This window comes from Amblyomma mixtum, chromosome 9 (assembly GCF_055824585.1).
Source record: "Amblyomma mixtum isolate Tamu chromosome 9, ASM5582458v1, whole genome shotgun sequence".
Taxonomy (NCBI): domain Eukaryota; kingdom Metazoa; phylum Arthropoda; class Arachnida; order Ixodida; family Ixodidae; genus Amblyomma; species Amblyomma mixtum.
In genome coordinates this window covers 117,362,105-117,384,269 of record NC_143020.1, presented here as the reverse complement: position 1 = coordinate 117,384,269, position 22,165 = coordinate 117,362,105, and the positions used below count along the sequence as shown (strand labels likewise).

The window sequence follows — 22,165 nt, the reverse complement described above, 5'->3', positions numbered from 1 at the left end:
TAGCAGTCGTAGAGAGTAGGTTGTCGTAAAAACATGGTGACGCTGTTTGATCGGCAGCACGACGTGAGAGGCGGCAGCGTTGAAACGCGCGTCGAGAGAACAACCTCCACGGTATATGCTTTCTTGAGACTACAGTGAAGGTGTGCATTTTTTATAGTGGAGTTCTCTCATCCAACGTGAAAACCAAATCAATTCTTAGTATGAAATATGCTGTGTAATTTATATCCTCATATTGTATTTATATATATCTGCATTTCTATTTTGAAAAACAGTGTTGTACTGGTAATTGTGTACCGAGGTGCATGTATAAGAGTGCAGCCTTGTCGAAATATTCTGTGTATATATTTGTATTCGTAACCCTTCTACAAAGAAGCTGTGTGGCCAGCTATCTGGTTAACAATATGTTAATTGAATTAGTATATGTCAATTGAAATGCAGGCTCAATAAAATTTTCTGAATGAAATTGAGTGTTCAGATTCAGGCATGCAGGGCTCTGCAAACCTGCAATTTATTATTTTGTGAACAATGAAGTTAAACTTTTTCTCAAATATTTTGCTAATGATAATCTAAGCCCAAGTATATAAGTCGTTACTTTTTAAAAAATTTTTCTGAAACTGTCAAGTCAACAAATGCACGTGTAAAAAAAGAGAAATTTGTCTTGCAGTTTTTATTCTAACAGCATAAAGTGCCAAGTGTACAGTCTTTGTCAAAAGTAACCAGGCTGCATGGTTTGCTTCTAGCTTGTATAGAGGAGCCCTTGTGTTATTCCTAAGGATCAAAACGTGTTGGAAGGTAATAAGACCCTCAGCCCTTACCTTTAGCTACCATTCCAGCTTCAGGGAAGCTGTGAGGGATCCGCTGTACGAGCTAGAAGCAAACCATGCAGCCTGGTTACTTTTGACAAAGACTGTACGTTTGATGGATTTGACCCACTGAGATTGTTAGTGCATTGATGAGTTTCATTTTGTCAACCATATAGGCACATGCATATGCAGTATCTGCTGCCCAGCATCGGCCATTCAAATACAGCCATGGTTTGTGCCATGCCAAACAAGTAGGTACAGTCGTGGGTAAAAAAGATTAGCACACATTACGGAACACCAGAGCGCCGGAATGACAACGCCTGGCACTGCGGGTGGCGGAGAGGCTGATAACGGGAGTGCCGGGCCGTTCCCATTCTACAGTATTAAGGGGGTCTGCCACGGACAGTAAAATTACTGCGGACTGCCACGGACAGCAAATTAGCGGACTGCCACGGACAGCAAAACTGCTGACTAAAAGCAGCGCTATCATCTATTGTTCCCGCGAGTTCCTTTTGACAAACCATCGCGGACATAAAAAAACAGTAATAAAAAGAAGCCATCTGTGCTCATGATAACCGAGCCAAAATAAATTCCGCAAGCACAGTCACGTAGGGTTGGCACTTCAACGCTCGGGCGGTGCACGCTTGATAAAGCTTACTTCCTGCCGCCCCCCCCCCCCCCCCCCCCCCCCCTAGGCTGCAAACATGGAAACGGCCCGTTAGGCAGTTCTGCCTACCGCAGCGCCGCGTGGTGAGATATACGAATTCTGATCGCCAGTGATCTGTGCTAATATTTTTTGCTCGCGACTGTACACATCCATAGGCTCCCACCGTGGTTTCCACATAGTCCAGTGTTGCCTGCCAGGCCCACCGAGATAATCACGATGGATACCACCAAGCCCATCCCGTCCCACCGTGTTCACTGAAGTGTCCAGCGTGGTTTCCATTCAGCCCAATATTGTTTACTGAAAGTGCCAGTGCAGCCACCACAATTTCCACTCAATCCAGGGTGGCCCAAAGTCGCCATTAGTGCATCCAACATCTCTCCCATTCGCTCCAACAGCACCCAGCGTGGAAACCAACACTTCCAATCAGCCCACCGTTTTCTCCAACATGGAAACCAACACTTCCATTCGGCCCACCGTTTTCTCCAACATGACTTTTGCTGGAATTTTCAACAGGGTTCTACGTGCATTTGTGGCAGTGGAGCTTCAAGAAAGAATAAGCAGCTTGGTATTGAACTGAAGCCAGGACTTCAGCAAAGTAAGGCCTGAGTCATATACGGCATTAGCATAGGTCAGCTGGGTTTGTGCAGAGAGTTTTGAAATCGAGAATCTCAGCAGGGGATGCTCAAGAGATGTCACAGCGTAGATCTCCTGAACTGGGTATGAAAAAAGAGAGCCGGCGGCCATTGAAGCCAAGGAAAGCACAGAATGTTTCTACTTTTTTTAAAACACAAATACTCCCCTGTGGTCTTCCCGGCTTGACTGAATGTTGCGTTCTTCATATATTTATTGATACGAGCCCCTCAATTCCCTATCCTTGTGTACCAATTAGAATATGGGATCTTGTACTAGAATTAATATGATCGGACCATGTTAGATGGCAGCATCGATGGCTGGTTATCTTAACAAATATGCACGTATCCCTCTTTTGTCAAGGCCTTATAAGTAGACAAAATGTAGTTATGCTGACCATAAAAACTATTAGTACAGGCCTATTAACAGTGGCAAATAAGCTATCCTCGAGCATGCAGAAGGTTGTTTCGAAGGGTTGGGACGTTGGTATTGATTGCAGGATTGAGACCACACGGTAATCAATGAGGTCTAGTCAAATGGCGCACTGAAAGAAAGGTCATTAATGAATGCAACGAAGAAATGACAGTTGATTTGCACAGTTAGGCGAAATAATAATTAGGTGCGCGAGCATTTCCGTGTTCACTTCGATTACGGTGTTCAGATCCAGTGTTCACGCATGGCAGTTCTTCGAGAAGCGATAATTGCTTAATGTCCATGTATGCGGAATTGGTCATCCTCTACACTCGTAGATCCCTGGGAGTCTTCCTAGCACCCGTGACGCAGTGGTGCAGCGGTCGAGCAGTGCGCCACTGCCCTTCGATGGCAGGTGCTGTCACTGGTGGGACTTGGGTTGCTCTTCCCAAGCAGCCTTTCACGATTAATTGAGGTACCACCTTACGAGGTGGGCAGGTAAGCAGCCGGCCAAAAAACCGGTTTAAGACACACAGACAACGGCTTAATGCGGGTAATGGCCACTATCAGTGCCAGTACATTAAAAGGGAAGACCCAATGACAATACTTTTGGGGTTGCTTGAGATTCCAAAAAAAAAAACAAAGGCAGGATAAGTAAGAGTTAGCATGGGCCAACTGCTGACAGCTGGCTTGGATATCTTCGATCCACTTCTGAACAGTGGGATGCAAGTTAAATCGTGAGCACTTCGGCATTATACGAGAGGGGCTTTTAAGACATGCTTTCTCAAAGAGAGCAAGGTGCCAGTGAATGTCACGTAGAATAAAAGTTTGGCTGTCACATGAATGTTTTTAAACTATTACTGTGGAGATGCTTAGTTGTTCAGAAGCCTGTACCCCACCGTAACCAACATTAGTCAACTAGCCTGCTAGTTACCACTTCTTAGTTGTATTCTGATGCACTAGTCCGCTGACAATGCTATTCCGAAAAAAGCGCTATTATAACCCAAGTTTTAAAAAATTGTGTGATGTCTTACGTGCCACACCCTGTATATACATGTGCACACTGCTAACTGCACTTCGTTTTACTGCTGTCTTGACTACGTGCGACAGGGCTTGAAGTGTGCGTACTGTACCGCTAATTGGTGGCAAAGCAAAAAGCCGAAACTGAACTACGGGACGAGGACAACGCAACTATAGAATTGCTGTCTGAAGGAGCGGCGGTGTCTGTTCTTTGCTGTCCTCCTTCTCCATAGCGTTGTTTTACCAGTTCCAGAGGGCATATTTTTCAGTCTGCTGTTTTAAAGTGGTGATGTTATGTAAGGCCGACTGTTATTTTTCAACAACGAAACTTCTGTATCCCACAGCTGGGCAAAGGCCTCTCCCATGTCGCTCAAAATAACCCTGTCCTTCACCAGATGCGGCCATCGTATCCCACAAACTTCTTAATTTCATCCGCCCACCTAACTTCCTAACGTCACCTGCTATGCTTGCATTCGTTTGGAATCCACCACGTTACCCTTAAAGACCAGGGGTTATCTTGACTTCGCATTACATGCTTTGCCCAAACCCATTTCTTCCTCTTGATTTCGACTAGGATGTCAATAACCCGCGTTTGTTCTCTCACCCACTCTGCCCACTTGCGCTCTTTTAACGCTGCATCTATGCATAGGCGTACTCAGGCTGATGCTGTGAACGATGCTGAAAGAACAAACAGAGTCCGTGTCCGTGAAGTGATACGCGAGGAGGAGCCCTAGCCGCTGAGAGGACCCATTAAGCTCTCGCGTCATACCCTGGAAGCGCTACTTAAACGGGCTCTGGGAAAAAGTGCGGTACTCCTTGGATGATAACGACGCCGCTTCGCTAATATTTTCCAGCATGAATTTTTTTTATTTTGTTTTGTAGACTCTTTGTTATCTGCAGTCAAAATCTCAATTTCAGCGTCCGCGCGCATTTTCCGTTCCTCTCGTCACTTCTTGTCCGCCCAAAAGTCGACTCTCCTTGAGTGCGAATTCCCCGGCGAGCGATGCTCCTGACCCTCCGGCGGGACGCTGCTTAATGGCAGCGGCCACGCTAGCTGCGTGATTCCTGAAAAAAAATCTAACTAATGTCCATCTGTGAACATAATTACGCCACTGCTTGGGATGGAGGGGGGCGCGAGGATGCAAAAGCGGCCGGCAAGGACTCGCCAACATTCACGCGCTTTTGTGGGCTTTCTGCTCCATGTAGCGGTGCGTTGTTTGGCTCAAGGGTTCATGACGAGAAAACGTAGTGATTGAGCGAGTTAATCTACTTTCCTAAAAAAAGATATTTGAGACCCCTTTTAGGTCTCCTCTCAAGTTTTCTATTTTCGTACCTTATGTGGTAAGTTAAATGGTTTGCACGTGACACCATCGATGTCATGTTTTCGCTGCAAGGGACAGCGCCAGTGTTCAGGGTAGGGGCACGAGACCCTGAGCGGATTAAGAAAACCCTTAGCTTGTCATATGTTTCGGATTGTCACTGCAACATGTTTTCCAAGCAGCCCTACATTCCTACGTCGCCGTTGTGGGTCACGCCCATTTGAGTAAACAGGTGAATGCAGTATTTCTCTTGCGACCTGCTCCAACGGCACTGCTGACGCTTTCCTGTGAAGCAAGCATCATGCGTGCTTTACATTCATCATGCTATGCGCTCTCATGTCACTGCCTAGGCTAGAACAGTAGATAGCGTGTCGCGTCATTTGCGCTCCACCAAAGGCCTCATATATATCCCGCCTAGAGATGTAAAATTTCAAGTAATTTTGAATGGCATGAAAAAACCCATTCTTTTCAGGGATTTTTCCATGAAAAATTGGAAATTTTGCAAAGCGTGTTAAAAACAGATTTATTTGCAACAGCACAACGATCAATAATAATGCTCCGAAGTTGAGTCGAATATGCAGTTATAGATGTCATATTCTGAAACGAACTTCTTGTTCTATTGCACCAAGAAGATAAATAATGATTTGCACTCCAGGGGCATATCGAGATATAAATATCGTATTTGTGGAACGAACTACTTGTTCAATTGCACCTACAAAGGGAACATGAAAACTGATCTATAAGTCACTCCATATCGGATTCAGAGTCATTGCCGCTGGATGCGGCACTACGCGCAGCAGCATGTATTGAAGCTGTGTCCACAGCTAGGTTCGACTGCTTATACACGAGCTTTCGAACACGTTCCCCTAAAAGCCTGTTGCGAATCCTTGTATGGACGTTTCGGAAACGTGACCTTTTAAGTCAAGCCTGGATCTTATATGTCACCTTGCCTACAACCCGCGTACTCGCAGCACAAACGTTTTAATAGCACTACCTGGCACCGGCGATGACGACTGCTCTCCAATCGTTCAACAATGCAAACTGTTATGGTTTTCAAAGCAAAAACAAAAACCTAAACTGAAAGCAAGAAATCATAGAACCTTGAAATTGCACTGCGAAATTTTCGATGTTTCTTTCCATTTTTTGTCGTCTGAAAAAAACGAAAAAAAACCGTTTTTTTTTCTAAAATTGCAGTGTGTTTTTCAGGCCTTCACATCTCTAATCCCGCCGTGCTTTGCTTGCAGGCTAGTTCCCGCAGTGCCCGCGCTTCCACGATGCCCAATCTGAAGCCCGAAAGTGAAAGCGGTGCCATCAACATGAACCATGGGGTGGACCTTGTGGTGCCCAAAACGGTAGCGGCGTCCGAAGAGGTTCAGGTTCCTCTGGGGGTGCAGGTTCCTGAGATAGCTGTGATTCCCGAAGACGAGCAAGCGCGAGATGCCGTCGAGGTGCCTGCCGATGTCGAGGTACCCGCCGATGTCGAGGTACCCGCCGATGTCGGGGTACCCGCCGACCACGAGGCACCAGTCGACCACGAGGCACCAGTCGACCACGAGGCACCAGTCGACCACGAAGCACCAGTCGACCACGAAGCACCAGCCGACCACGAGGAGCTCGCAGGAGTCGAGGAGCGCGAAAATCTGGAGGCGCCCGAAAACGTAGAGGTTCCCGAGGAGGCTGAGGTCCCTGAACAAAAAGTTCCCGCTCAAGTCGACGTGCCCTCAGACGTAAAGGATCCAGCAGGCGTGGCGGTGCGCGAAAACATGACGGCACCCAAAGGCACAGAGGCGCCCAAGGCACCATCACTGCCACTGGAAGAGATAGACGGTGTCTGCAGTGGGTACGCCGGTCTAAGAGTCGACCATCGTCGACCATGCACGAGCCGGGAAGGCCATCTGTGCCACATCGTAGCCGACTTGAAAGCTTGGAACAGTTTCTTCTGGGCCGTCCGGCTGGAATTAGAAGAGGACGCTGCATCCCAGCTCTCCCTGCTTAGGGCGAGCGACGACCGATTCGCGAGCCGGCCGGCCACACTGAAAGACAAGCGGCAGGCCGCGACACTTTTGTACCATCTGCTCACGAAGCACCACTGCGTTGCGGAAGTCACCATCAATGACGAAATCATCGCCGCCAATGAAGAACTCGTGTGCCTCGCAATTCGAGACGCGCTAGGACTGAAGAGGATCTCGTTGGATTTGATAGCGTATGTGGTTATCTCCGGCGCCCTTGCAGAGGCTATACTTTCCTTGACACGGCTGGAATCACTCGACCTGTTTGTGGACACAAAAACAAAAAGTCACTTGATTGCCGATATTGCGCCTCTGCTCGCGGGAACTGCTACCTTGAAGACGCTTAACGCTTTGGATGTTTTTGTGTGGCCTGAGGCCAACGGCACTTTCCTGGCAGGGCTGTTCCGAAACAGGAGCATTACCGACCTGTCAATCACATCGAGGTTTCTCAACGGTAGCGGTGCACCCGGCGGAATAGAAAACCCGCATGTCGCTCTTGGAGCGTATCTGACGATGAATACAACTCTGAGATCGGTGTTTATAAAGGACGCTAAATATGGTCCAGACATGGACGTCTTCACTATCTGCGATGCCCTGGCTACTCACAAGGTGCTGGTTAGACTTAAGCTAGAGGTGCGCACACTCAGGTTGGAGTACGCCTCTGCAATAAAACAGCTTCTCCACACCAACAAGACGCTCAGGTACTTCAGCCTCACGTACAACGTGAGTGACGATGACTGCGAAGTCGGTCGTGAATATGCAGAAGAAGAAGAGGCCGACAACAATGGAGAGCAGGAGTGCCTTCGGTGCAGGATTCTCCACTTGAATGACGACGACCATGTAAATCCCTGGATCTCCGCTCTTCTCGAGAACGAGACGTCCATAACGGAACTGAGATTTTCAATGTGGTGCTTTAGTCTGTCACAGTGCCAGAATTTTTGTCGAGCGGTGTCCGCCAACAGGTCGCTCAAGAAGGTCATCCTTGCAGACCTCGGCAGCCATACATGGGAAATCTGCAGAACCATCTCTGAATGCGGCCTACAAGACAGAGTCGTTGTCAACAGCCAATCCTTCGTGTACTACCTAGGCAGAGGCCCCTGTCCGTACAGCTGGGCCCCTCCCGCCTTGCCGTTCGGCCTGCTCCAAAACCATACGCACACAATGACCTTGCCTCGCAGCCTCACGCGCGTGACGCTACGAGTGTACTCGCTTTTGTGCGTTGTCGGTGAAGCAGAGCCAGCCTCACTGCCCATCGTTGAGTTTATCCAGGGAGCGACTTCCATCGAACGTCTGGTGCTATGTCTGGAATGGGCGTGCTGTACCCAGGGCTGGAATCTGTGTGGTCCCGCTATATGCGAAGCCGTATGCCGAAATCTGAGCATCAGAAGCCTTGCTGTCTTCTTCCCCAATAGGTGTGGCTATGACTTGGCACCGCTGGCCGGCCTTTTCCACCGAAGCCGAGCTCTGCGTTCCTGTTATTTGTCACTTCCCGACGACGGCAAAGCCTTCACTGCGTTCATCACGGACCTTTCAAAGCCGGAGCTTGCGAATAACTACTCCCTGCAGCGCCTTAGGTTTTACTATAACGGTGATGAGAGGATGGGAGAGCGCCTGGACATCCAAGACGTCTTGCGCAGGAACCGAGCCTTGGCGAAGCGCGCTGCTCGCTTCGTCACCGGCTCCCGTTTGAAGCACACTGCGGAGGCTTTTGAGCAGATCTCCACCTCTCCGACCTTGGTAGACGAGGTTCAGGCGACGGCGTTCGTTGAGGAAGCTGAAGCAAAGCAACTGATATCCCGGTGCGTGCTCCAACTTCAAGACTTCACAGAGTTCATGCGACTCGCAGGCGTTGTGCAGGACTCCATTGAGAGTAATAGCACAGGTTACGGGAAGATGCACCTGTGTTACTTGCCAGATCCTTGTCTGCGTCGCATCAGGCATTTCTTGCGCTTGAAGGACGTGCTCGTTTCACCGGAGTAGAATGGTGCCGTGCTGGATGTTATTCTTGTGTGTCCTGTGGGACTTTTTGCTCCGTTTGTGCACTGTACAAAATGTCACTTGCTGTATAAAATATCATATTGCACATATGCATTGTATAAAATATCACTAAAAAAAACATACACTATACGCCTTCGGTGTTCTTTCAATAAGTTGCTGTCTTCCCCCGCGCATAACAGTAGGTAGCTGTTCTGAACCATATATGTTTCAACACCGATTGGAGGTCTCTTCGGTGTTTGTGGTATTTCCTAACCGTTGAATTCGGGTGGATCCGAAGAGATCGCAGCAGCTCTTTCTTTCTCTCTTTCTTTCTCTCTCTGTCTTTCTTTCTTTCTTTCTTTCTTTCTTTCTTTCTTTCCTTCTTTCTTTCTTTCTTTCTTTCCTTCTTTCTTTCTTTCCCCATAGTGGTCCAGATTGACAAACAGTTGCGTGCCTCAGCCTGTTGATCTTATTAAAAACGAATGCGTTTATATTCATTACATAAATGCACATTGAGTGACCAGAAACTGCTTTGTAAATTAATATCAAAATAAACGTCAGGCTTCGGAAGCTTCTCATAGTTGTTGCAGCACGGCAGTGATGACCCGGGTGAAAAGGTGATGCAAGAGCGAAAGTTTAAGCCAGACGCCCATGTTTCAGACGCAGTGCTTGTAAAGTCCTGTACTACTTCGTCCTTGGTCTTTGTGTGCTGTTACAACGATAAATTAACCGACTTGATGGGAACCCAAAATGACAGTGTGACAGCTGTGTCCAATACCCGTGCTATACGGGCTAATTTAATGTCATTAAAGGTGCACTAGAGAGCATTCTGAGTTCGTATTTTCGACACGGGAGCTCCATCTGCACGCTCCAAGCATTGCTAGAAACTTTGAATTAATGTCCTGTGCGGCCAATTCTCGTCACAGATCTCGCCTTTTGTGTTTGTTTGTTTGAACTTGCCTCCGAAAAAAGGAGTCGGCCAACGCGTGGAGCGCCTTTCAGCCAGCCGTGTGGCGGCTTGCCGCTCTGACATCGGCGGAGTGATACTTAGATATCCGCGAAAGCAAAGAGTCCGTCTATTTATTTATGTGGGCTTCATTTGGGGCTATGGTGTCTGCGACTGCAGCTATTTATTCACGGAAACCTACGAAACAAAATAAAAGCGATAGCGAAGCCGAGTCGCGACTGGCGGAAAAGATCTCTACACGTTGGCTGACTCCTCTTTTCGAAGGAGAGTAAAAAAGAAGGGCGGTAGTCGGGATGTTTAATTAGATTTAATAGGGAAATCAGCCACACGGGATGCTGATTAGCGTTTCTAAGAATGCTTGGAGAGTGTAGATCGAGTTCCCACGCTAAAAAAAAAACGATTTCGGGCTCCTCTTTAGTGCAGCTTTAAGTGGTTGATTAGGGAGGTTCCATACGGATAAATTTAATGACGTTAGCCTTACTGCCATTCGCGACCTACTGAAATCACCACAGCTCATTCGCCCGTGCATGGATACTCTCGTTCCTATTCCACTCGCAGAAAAACATGCACCTTTTTTCAGTTGCAACTTCCTAACCAGTAGCATATGGTCAATTCGTTGCTCTCAGTCAGATGAGGCATCTATACCGCATTTTCGATTTGAAGGGCGCCATTTTTACCAGCATTTCTGACATACTCTCGACTTGCGTGCCGACATGCGAGTTTATGGCTACTTTTCCGACTTCGTAAGCATGAACAGCCACATTTGGTAGATCGTCTTAATGCTAAACCATTACTTGGCTGTGTCGACGGGGTCGTGTCATAGAAACGTCTTGGCAGCGCTTGTGGCGTTCTGAGAATAGGTAATATCAAACGAATGGTTGCAATCGAAAGAGAACGATGTGAAGATGGGGCGCAAGAAATTTGATGTCGATAGCATGCTTAGTTATTAGAGCCAAAAATGTCGAAAAATAGTCGAAATAGCGTGGACGTCAATATAATGAGGACGGGACAACAACCGGGGATGGCAGAGTAGTGGAATATAGGTAAATGATTTAAAATCAAGTCTGAAATAGATTGAAATGTGTTTGAAGAGTGATAAGCAATAGAAAAACTCCAAAATCAGGCTGCACGCTTCGTATCAAATAGCTATAACCCCTTCCAAAGTGTAACATAGCCGATAGGCCACGGCAGGAACGGAACGAGCGTACACGCCTGGGAACGAGACAAGCGAAAACCAACGTTTATTGCAACAGAGGGTGATTATATAGTATTCCAGGGGAGAGGGGAAATGGAAAGGGGGGACATGGCGAGGTACAAAGAAAACTTCACGCTTGCGCAGTGTGTAGCCCGCACAATGACACAGCGGCCGATACAACACTTCTTCCTCCTAAAATCGGTCAACTGGTTTCCTCGTCCTCGTCGAGCGTCGTAAGGCTTGAGCGGGTTCGCTTGGCACTACTGCTCCGGATGACGGAAGTGCCGGGAATGCGCCGTCAGCATGATGATACCCAACTGCAGGCGGCAAAGTAGATCCTTCCAGTCTCATATCGAGCTGTGATGCAGATTCCTCTGGCTTGAATGTATCGCCGTCCGGGCGCGCGCCTTCCGCAGTGTCGGATGACTGCGTTTCTGTAGCGCCGTCGGGGTGTGCCTCTTCCGCAGTGTCGGGTGACTGCTTTCCTGCATGCCGAAGACGTACCTGGTCCACGTGCCGCCGGACAATTGCTCCAGGTGTTTCTACTGTAACCATTGTGGTCCCAGAAGTAGATTTCACATGCCCTGGTATCCATTTGTCTCCTGTCCCATAGTTGCGAACGTGCACACGGCTCTTTAGTTGGGGCAGCCACTCCTGGCTGTCCAACGGTGCGTCTCCACTACCCTTCGGGAAACACGTATCCAGGCGCGATCTAATCTGGTATCCTAGAAGCATCTCTGATGGCGACTTGCCGCTCTTCTGGGGCGTCCTTCTGTAATTGAGCAGTAGACGCATAAGTTTGTGCTCCAATTTGCCAGGCCTCAACTTCCGGAGACCATCTTTCACCGTTCGGACTGCTCTTTCGGCAGCCCCGTTAGCTTGCGGGTGGAAGGGGGCGGTCCTAACGTGGGATATGTTGTTGTTCTCGACAAATGTTGCAAATTCACGACTAGTGAATTGTGTTCCGTTATTGGAAACGATCGTTCTTGGCACGCCAAATCGGCCGAATATGTCCCGCAAACAGTGGATTGTAGCTGTCGTGGTAGCGTGCTTCAGAGGGATTGCTTCTATCCACTTGGTGTGCGAATGGATTAGCACAAGCACCATCTTGCCTTCTATCGGTCCGGCAAAATCCACATGGATGCGCGACCACTTCTCAAACGTTTGTGGCCAGCTTGCTGGTGGAGCGGCTGGCGGCATGGGCAAATTGTCGACGCAATTCTTGCACTGAGCCGACATTTCCTCAATCTCTCGGTCAAGGCCTGGCCACCAAAACAACGATCGCGCAATGGATTTCATCGGCGAAGACCCTTGGTGGGTGTCATGCAGCAGCTGCAGCAATCGTTTTCGTGCACCGGCAGGTATAACCACTCGATGTCCTCAATAAATTAACCCATGTGCCAGGGACAACTCAAGTCGACGGTCAAAAAATACCGCCAGGCACGGCTCAAGGCCTTTAAAGCTTTTCGGCCAACCGTGTAGCACGTAATATTTGACGCGATCTAGTGTCGAGTCGACAGCTGTGAGTTCCTTCAGTTCTCGTGTCGTAACGGTGCTTTCGTCCAGGCTTTCCAAAGAAAAAACGTACTCGTGCGGCTCTTGGGGATCCATACTAGGACCGGGTGACTGCAGAGGGAGCCTGCTGAGGGCGTCCGAGTTCAGCAGTTGTCTTCCGGGAGTGTACTGAAGTTTGTACCGATATCCTCCGAGATAGAGTGCCCAACGCTGAATGCGGGCTGCAGCCATAGAGGGTGTCGGGCGGTCGGGTCTTAGCAATCCAAGGAGAGGCTGGTGATCTGTAACCAAGGTGAATTCACGGCCCAACAGATAGTCTCGGAATCTGGTGACTCCAAAAACTAGTGCCAGCGCCTCACGCTCCAGTTGCGAGTAATTCCGCTCGGCTTTAGTTAGAGTCCTTGAACGGAATCCGATCGGTCTGTGGACGCTGCCTACTGTGTGAAACAACTGCGCCAATGCCGTGTGGCGAAGCGTCGCACTCTAGCTTCAGCTCCTTTAACAGGTCAAAATGGGCAAGCACTTCGGCATCCTTGAGGCACTGTTTGGCCTTGACGAACGCTGTTTCCTGGGGGTGGTTCCACTGCCATCGCGTATTCTTTTCCAGTAACTGGTATAACGGGGACAACACGGTTGATATGTTCGGCAGAAATCTTGAATAAAATGTTATCATTCCGACGAACGAACGCAGCTCGCTCACGTTACGAGGGCTCGGTGCTTCCATGATAGCTTCCACGTTCTTTTCCGTTGGGTGAAGACCGAGACGATCGATACGGTGTCCCAGATAAGTAACCGATGGCTGGCTGAAATTGCATTTGTCGTATCGCAGCTTTACGCCGTGCTCTCGAAATCGCTGCAACACAGTTTTCAGCCGAGCTCCGTTGTCTCCCGCCTTTTCAGACACAAGCACGTCATCTAAGTATGCCTGAACTCCAGGAAGGCCCGCTAGAATGGTGTCCATCTTCCTTTGAAATATAGCAGGAGTAGAGGAAATGCCGAACGGCAGCCTGTTGTAACAGAAGAGCCCTTGGTGCGTATTAATCACGCACAGCTTGCGTGAAGCTTCGTCTAGTGGCACCTGGTTGTAGGCGTCTTTCAGGTCGAGTGTACTAAAAACTTCACCACCGCTTAACGACGCGAACATGTCTTCAATCACCGGAAGGGGATACTGCTCAAGTGCACAAGCCTGATTCAAGGTGGCTTTAAAATCCCCGCAAATCCGCACTGTGCCATCTTTTTTAAGCACTGGTACTATGGGGGTCGCCCAGTCCGAATGTTTTATGGGAGATATTATGCCTAGCGACACTAGCCGATCCAACTCTTTTCCCACTTTGTCGCGGCGCGCGTACGGAAGCGGTCTTGCCTTGCCAAACTTGCTAACTGCACCGTCCCTCAGCACCAAGCTGGCTGGGGGTCCCTTAATCAGGCCCAGTTCCTCCGAGAATACATCCTCGTAGTTGCTCCGTAAGGCATTGATGCGGCTGATGGCTTCTCCCGCCACTGGCACTTCACCTCTACTGACTTGCAGTACCGGAACTCCAGCTCTATCCAGCAGGGTTAATAGGTCTCGCCCGCACAGGCTTGGTCCGTTGCAGTCTAGCACTATGAGTGTGCATTCAACTGACACACCTTGGTGCGCAACAACTAGCTGAAGCTCGCCTAACACAGGCAGCCTTCCAGCGTAGCACGAAAGTTTCAGATGTGAAGGCTTCAATTTTGGCCAGTGTTTGCAATGCTTATCGAAAACCTGTCGCGCTTTGACGCATACTGGTGATCCTGTGTCTACTTCCATTGCCAGTTCTACACCGCCCCAACTGAATGTGCGGCGAAGTGGCGGCTCGAGACACTTCGTTCGCGCCGACAGCAAAGTCCAGATATGAGCATTTTCATAGCAATCTTCCGAAGTGGTTTCTTGCACTGTTAATGTTTGGCCACGAGGCGCAGGTGCAGCAGCCCCCAGTAGCTTGTCACGGCGATTGGGACACATTTTTGCGAGATGTCCACGTTGACCACAGTGATAACAGCGCGATTTGGCCCAGCTGCAGCTGTTAGCGTCATGCTTCAAGCTTCCACATCTGCCGCATTGCCGACACGCTGCATTTTCGGCGCTTTGTCTCGGTGTTGGCCGGCGTAGCGCTTGCATTTTCAGTAGTGGTGTTACTTCTGGAGAAATTTTTTTCGCATCGTTTTCCGCGGCTTCAGCAGCTATCGCTATCGCTTCGGCTTCGTCTAGTTTTAACTCTTTCTTTGCCAGGAGTTGTTTCCGTACTGCATCTGAGCGTACACCGCAGACAATTCTATCTCGGATCATCCTGTCAAGGCAACTGCCGAAGTTGCAGTTGTCTCCGATGCGGCGGATCTCGACGCGGAAAGCCTGAATAGATTCTCCCTCCAGTTGGCAACGACTGAAGAATTTGTAGCTCTCCGAAATTTCATTCCGTTTTGGGTCATAGTATTCATTCAGGGCTTTGATAACTTCATCATAACTCAAAGAGTTCGGCGCCTGAGGAGCCACCCTTCCGGCAAGGATCTGAATAGTCTGCGTGCTCAGTGCAGCCACAAGAAGTGCTCTCTTCTTACTTGACTCAACGATGCCATTTGCTTCGAAATACGCCTCCACTTTGATCAAGTACGGCTTCCACTTATCTGTGCTTTCATCGAAGCTCGGGAGCATCTGGAAGGCCATGGAAGTCGCTGGCAGTGCTGTCTTCAGGGCCGGAGCGTCTTGGTCTGCCTTGACAGCGTGGGTGTCGTTTTGGCCCGACGCCACTGTAACATAGCCGCGGCCTATAGGCCACGGCAGGAACGGAACGAGCGTACACGCCTGGGAACGAGACAAGCGAAAACCAACGTTTATTGCAACAGAGGGTGATTATATATTATTCCAGGGGAGAGGGGAAATGGAAAGGGGGGACATGGCGAGGTACAAAGAAAACTTCACGCTTGCGCAGTGTGTAGCCCGCACAATGACACAGCGGCCGATACAACACAAAGAATCACTGCTGGGCTGGGAACCGTTAAACATCAGAAGAAAAAATTGGAGACTTAAATTCTTCCACCGCATCTTCTATAATCAAACAGGAATTGATAGCAGTAACTACCTTTTGGAACCAACATACGTTTCGACGCGGCACGACCACTCCAAGAAGGTGCGCGAATACAGTACTAACACAAACAGTTTTTCTAAATCATTCTTTCCACAAACTGTGGATGTCTGGAACTTGCTGCCGAAGAGTGTGTTTCAGTCTTTGATAATCACGATTTTTACTGTCGACTGTATTCCTGACAATCTAATCCTTTCCTTCTATTGTTCAAGATTTCTGTTACCTTTAATAATGTTCACTTATTGTTTTGTCTTACTTTGATGTTAACTTCGCTTAATGTTCTTGTTGCTTTTTGTGTGAAAATGAATACGTTGTGTTGAAACTGTCTCCCCTGCGATAATGCCTTCAAGGCGACGCAGGTATTCTGTAAATAAATAAATAAATTAATGGAACATTAAAGTTTGACTGACATAGGGTATTTAGTTAATTAATCAGGAGCAAGTGTCGTTGGACGGTCGAATATGCTGGACGGAGATATAGTAGGTGGACTGGAAAGCAGCAATGGCGCCAAATTTGGAAAATGAAAATGCGTGATTCAGATGAAAATGGGCGTAATCAGAGTGAATAGGATTGATTAAGGTGATGAAGAAAAATGCAAAACAAAGTGATTGCAGTTGATAACCGCAATCAATGAGGATGATTAATCGTTTACAACAGTGTTAGTTATGTAGCTATATAATGTCTTAATGAAGGCCATTGCGATTCTAATTAAGAGCAGAGAGTATAAAAGCGAGACAAAGAGGGCCGTGGAGGCGTCAATGCTTTCGCATTCGCCAAATGCAGTTTGCCGCAATTACCTTGAACGTGTTTTATATCACATTTGAACAACATTTAATAAATATTTGCTCATTTCACTGTTTATATTCAGGAGAAACTTCTGACCGCCTTGCAAGGATTATCGTCTTCGTTACTTTGTATAATGGGCGTTGTTGGGACTGGGAGTCCGAGCCAGGAAACAGTCGAGGCGACGGTGAGTCAAATGACTTTTATGTACACTATGTACAAGGGCTTTTACATGATAGAAGGGCCAAGAGCACCACGCGCTAGTACAACGAACTAGGGCGGCCCCGGCGGCGAGAGTAGCTCCGGCGTTATGGCTCTTCTGCTGCCCGTCTGCTGTTCGGACTCAGCGCGGCTCCGTTTTTATAGCCGCCGCTCTCGGTTGCGGCAGCCAGCCGTTCAAATCCTCCAATCAGGTCACAGCACTGGCCACCGTTCAAATTAGACCAATGGTCGAGAGGCGCCGGCCGTTGAAGGCTTGAGACACGAACGGGCGGCCGGAGAAGCGCCGCGGGTGTCCTAGCCGACGGTGAAGACAGGGAGGAGGAAGGGCCCGCGTCGGCGCCGACGAGACGGGATGAGTCACGCTGCACGCCCCGACATGTCAGAGAGAGTCTGGGCCTGCTTTGAGCGACGGCGGGCGCGCAGCGCTGGCTTCTAGTAGAGTTCCTCTATATGCTCCCGCAGGGAGCAGAGTTGGGCGAAGGTCCGCCATCATGTTCCAAGCTGTGCGGGAAAGCCACTTCTCGTACGTACAAGGGCTGCGTAGCTGGCTGTGTAGGGCGCTTGGGCTTTTTTCTTTCTCCTTTAAATAGATTGACTTGATGGCAAGTTTCTAAACGTAATGCTGAAAACTAATCTGTGGTTTGCCGAGGGTGTGCATACAGCACGAAAAAAAATCGCCAAAGCTTAACAGCAAATCGTAATCATGGCAAACTGACGAAAAAAGACTGGAAACGGCCTGCGAGTTTTTTTTTTCTTTCTGGAACCAGTAATTTCAGAAGAACAAGCAGTTCCGTTCCATGATGCAGCGTCTGTCCCATCCTGTCTTCCTGCGTGCACGTCTTAAGAACAAAAAGAGTATAGCGATGAATTACTTTTTTTTCACAACTAGCACCGCGGCGTGTTCTGTACAAGTTATGCGCGAAAAATACGAAAACGCATCTCTCTAGAACCACATTAAAATAATTATGCAACTTGTTGTAGGCAAGCAGACTAAAGCAACGCCAATGCATTGAACGAGGTGAGTCTGACATAACGAAAAAATTAACACTCAATTGCTTGCCCAACACATTTCACAAAATGTACCCCGTTGCTAAATGCAGTGCTGGGGCGGATCTTTAAAGGACCTTGAAAGTACTCTTACACGTAGATATTATTTAACTTTCCTCATTTTTTATCGAAAAGCACTATCGTTTCACCTTAGTTATTAAATTGCAATAGTTGTTGATTACTGTGCTAGGTTTTCCTGCCTGCTTCATCCTTATTGCTCGGAAAAACTAATTTAATGTTCCGCTTTGCATTTTTGTACTCCTTCTTCGTAGATTCAGCTTAGTTCGCAGTATCAAAACATTTCGCGACTCCTGGATTTTGTTAAAGCTGACGTTATAGGCTGATTTGCTGTCTTCTAGCTGAATTTATTCGCGGCATCAAGATTTGCGACACTTGTTTACATGCGATTTTTGCCTATCCTATCGTCACATCTCTCACTTAATCCTTGTGAGATGGTTTTTAAGGGCATTTATATAAGAACAATACCTTATAGCATAGGCAGACAAATGGTTTAGGGGGGTTTAACTGCCCAAAGAAACTCAGGCTGTGACAGGGAACAGTACATGGGCTCTAGAATTTCGGCTCCATCGAAATTCGACAGCCGCGGTCGGGATCGAACCCGCGTCATTCGGGTCAGCAGCCGAGAGCTACAACCACTAAGCCACCGCAGCGGCTGCATAGGCAAATTAAATGTTTACGCAGGTGAGACTGGCATCGAAATGTAGCAAAACTTTGCATGGAATTCGCTTCGTTAACATTCATTGTCCTTTATATTTCGCCTCGAACCATCACTACAGAAGGCTCGAAGCAGCAGTAGAGTAAGCAGAGCCTGCCCTAGTGAAGGACCAAAAAGTTGCAGATGCAGACTGTAAATTCTGTACAATTTTAATGCAGTGATATGCTACAAATACTGCTTCGAGGGACAGGTATAGGCTCAAACTAGTATCCATAAAAGGACACTAAGTGGAAGATATAGACAAACAAGATTTTCGTTGCCTGTTCCTTATTTGATAATGTGTGTAAGTTAGAAAAAAAAACTAGTGATTTGTTCAAGGTAAACAAATGTCGACAAATGAGAAATGTTTTTACCAATGCAATTCTGATTTCGCTGTCGAAACAGGCAAATGTTGGTTGTGATGGCACTGGTAGATCTTGAAACATGTTAGAAATTTTTATTTATTTATCAGTACTGTAAGCCTTTCACAGCCGCACACAGGAGAGGTTCATTCTCAAGAGCCACTTGAGGCGCCGACGCACTTCGGCCGCCGACATTCCACATGGCTGTCTGCCCACAGGCAACCGGCACCGCGTGTACATCTCCATATCCGCGGACGACATCGCTCTGTGGTGCTTGGGACCTCCGGGCGAGGCTTCCCGCGTGAGAGACAGCCTCCAGGGGTCCCTTGACGCTATCGGCGACCGGTTGCGGGGCCTCGGCCTGGCGCTTTGCGCGGAGAAGACTGCAGCCATGGCCTGCGCAGCTCGCAGATGCGCCAGCCTGGCGCCGCTGACGTTGGATGGGACGCCGCTGCCGTGGAAGAGCTCCGTGCGGTACCTCGGCCTGGAAATCGACCAGCGCCTCTCCTTCCGCCCCGCGGCGACCACGGCCTGCCAGCAGTTGAAGAGTACTACAGCCGCTGTGCACAAGCTCACCGCCCGGGGCCAGGGGATTTCTCAGCAGGCTGCGCTGCGCCTCTACAACGCCGCAGCCTTAGGGTCGATACTCTACGCGCTGCCCCTCGTCACGGTGCGCAAACCATCATGGAAGGCACTGGAGGTGCAGCATCGCAAAGCGCTGCCGACCTGCCTCGGTCTACCCGGAAACTCGCAATGCGAGGCGACACTGGCCGAGGCGGGCGCGTGGCCGCTGCAGCTACAGGCCACGCAGCGCTCGCTGCACCACATTGACGGCCTTCACCGCGCACCAGACGGCGCGGAACTCCTGCAGCGCCTTCGTCACTACCCGCGCTCAAGAATGGGCGCGGCACTGCAGGAATATGACCAGCTGACGCGCGCCACGCCCCCCTACGGCCTCTGCTCCCCCTGGCCCCTCACGACGGAGGTACAGCGAGAGATTGTCGGCATCGCGGGAAAACGCAGCACACCACAATGTGCAGTGCAGCAGCTAGCCGGAGCCGTCATCTACGAGCAACTGCGCGACCATCTGCTTGTGTTCACTGACGGCTCCGTGGTGAGCGAAAACTGCTCGCTCGCCGCAGCGGCCACCATCCCCGCCCTGCAGCTGCACCGCCAGCAAAGAGTGGCTTACCTGGGCTCTTCGACCACGGCGGAGCTACTGGGTCTTCGCCTGGGCTTGGACCTGGTGCTCACCCTTACTCCGCCGCCACCCAGGTGTGCTCTGCTGTGTGATTCCCGTGCCGCCCTCAGCCGCCTGCAGACTCCCGCCCGTGGCACCCCGTCGCTGTGCGCGTTACGCGAGCGCATTGAGCGCCTCGCGTAGCGCAGATGCAGTATTCGCGTGCAATGGGTGCCCGGTCACTGCGGCATCCGCGGCAACGAGCAAGCCGACGAGCTCGCCACCGCCGCACATCAGCTTCCTCCCAGCGACGAGCCGCTCGCCCTGGAAGACGTGCGTGCGGTGATCTACGACCACCTCCGTCAGCAACACCCGGACCCTCGCATCGCGCGAGGAGAGCGCATTTCTCTCGTCGGCGCGCGCTCACTGTCGCGCCTCCAGCGGGCGATGATCATCCGAGTGCGCGTCGGCTGCGTATGACCCGGGGAAAGACGGGTGCGCCACGGACTTTCGTCGAGCGACGCGTGCGCTGAATGCGGCGCTGTGGAGACATTGGAGCACATGCTCCTTCGCTGTACCGCTTCTGCAGTGCCGCGTCGCGAGATGCTCGCGGCCTACAGGGCGCTGGGAATCATCCCGGACAGTCTCGAAGCGCTCCTGTGGCCGCGCGGCAGTGCGCGCACCCGTGACAGAACAATGGTGAGCCTCTGTGCGTTCATCGAGAAGGCGGACTTGACTCCCCGCTTGCTCTACGCCAGGTAGTGCACGCGTGACACGAACGCTCCGTGGGTGCTACCTCGGACGGTATACGCGGCCGGGCGCCCCACTCCGGCCGCTAGTGCAGTGTGCCGCGCGCGCGATTAATCCGAGACAGGACGCTACGTGCGCGCGGCTATGTACATACAGTTTACTTCTTGTGTAAGTGATTGTGCGCAGTGGCCGCTCGCGCGCACTTATTTTCGGACAATGTTTGGACATTAGCGCGTGAGCGGCGCGAACTTGATTACTTTTGTATTTTGTAAATAGTGTACAAAGCTCTACCCTGTCCTTTCTCGCTGTCGCTCCCCTCTATACTTCTCCTCACTATCCTCTCCCTTTCCCTTTCGTTTCCGCCGGCTGCAGCTCGGGTGCTTAAGATATTAGATAGCAATTGCCGCGGCCGGCAACACTCTTTTGCTTCACTTTTTTATTTTTTTTAAATAAACCACTACCACCACCACAATTTTAATGCAGTGATATGCTACAAATACTGCTTCGAGGGACAGGTATAGGCTCAAACTAGTATCCATAAAAGGACACTAAGTGGAAGATATAGACAAACAAGATTTTCGTTGCCTGTTCCTTATTTGATAATGTGTGTAAGTTAGAAAAAAAAACTAGTGATTTGTTCAAGGTAAACAAATGTCGACGCATGAGAAATGTTTTTACCAATGCAATTCTGATTTCGCTGTCGAAACAGGCAAATGTTGGTTGTGATGGCACTGGTAGATCTTGAAACATGTTAGAAATTTTTATTTATTTATCAGTACTGTAAGCCTTTCACAGCCGCACACAGGAGAGGTTCATTCTCAAGAGCCACTTGAGGCGCCGACGCACTTCGGCCGCCGACATTCCACATGGCACTGCGTAAAACGCTTTGCCGTTTCCCGTGCGATTGCTGCAGTTTGGCGCACTGCACCCAGTCATAGCTGACGAGTGCGTCCGTCACTGCCACTTCAGAACACCAAACCTGACGCCACAGGTGTGCACGGAAAACAAATGAATGTAGCCGACAGCGCGGGCTCACATGAGGCGTCGAGCTGACAAGGGCTCGCTCGGTGCTGCACCTGTGAAGTCAGCTTCTCCGCGGAGTGTAGAACACACGACGTCACGAAAATCATGAGACCGCCTCTCGGCGAATGGCGTTCGGAGCGGCGAGGGAAAACAGACGCGCAAGCTCCTCTTTCTCCTCTTACATTCCTCCTTCCTGGTTTGGGAGAGAGAGGCCTTCACCTTCCCCCATTGTCCACTCCTCACGTGAACCCAGCTTTTCGGGGCCCCGGCTGAGATTCTCTTTATTCTTTTGTCACCCAGCGTGTTCAAGGCGCGCTGATTGTGTGGCTCCCCTGGGCGCTCCCTTCTTTGCTGGGGTGAAAGAAAAAAAGCCGGACCGTGGCTAGTGCCTTTTACGCACGCCGTCTTCGTCGAAAAATTGCGGGTGGTTTAGCGCTGCCAAGTACGAAATATTTTTCGAAAGCAA

General features: G+C 49.7%; 1 pseudogene; it reads right to left on the bottom strand.

Moving 5' to 3' along the window:
• Positions 1-12,534: 12,534 nt before the first annotated feature.
• On the bottom strand, positions 12,535-21,928 carry LOC149330920 (uncharacterized; annotated as a pseudogene).
• Positions 21,929-22,165: the final 237 nt, after the last annotated feature.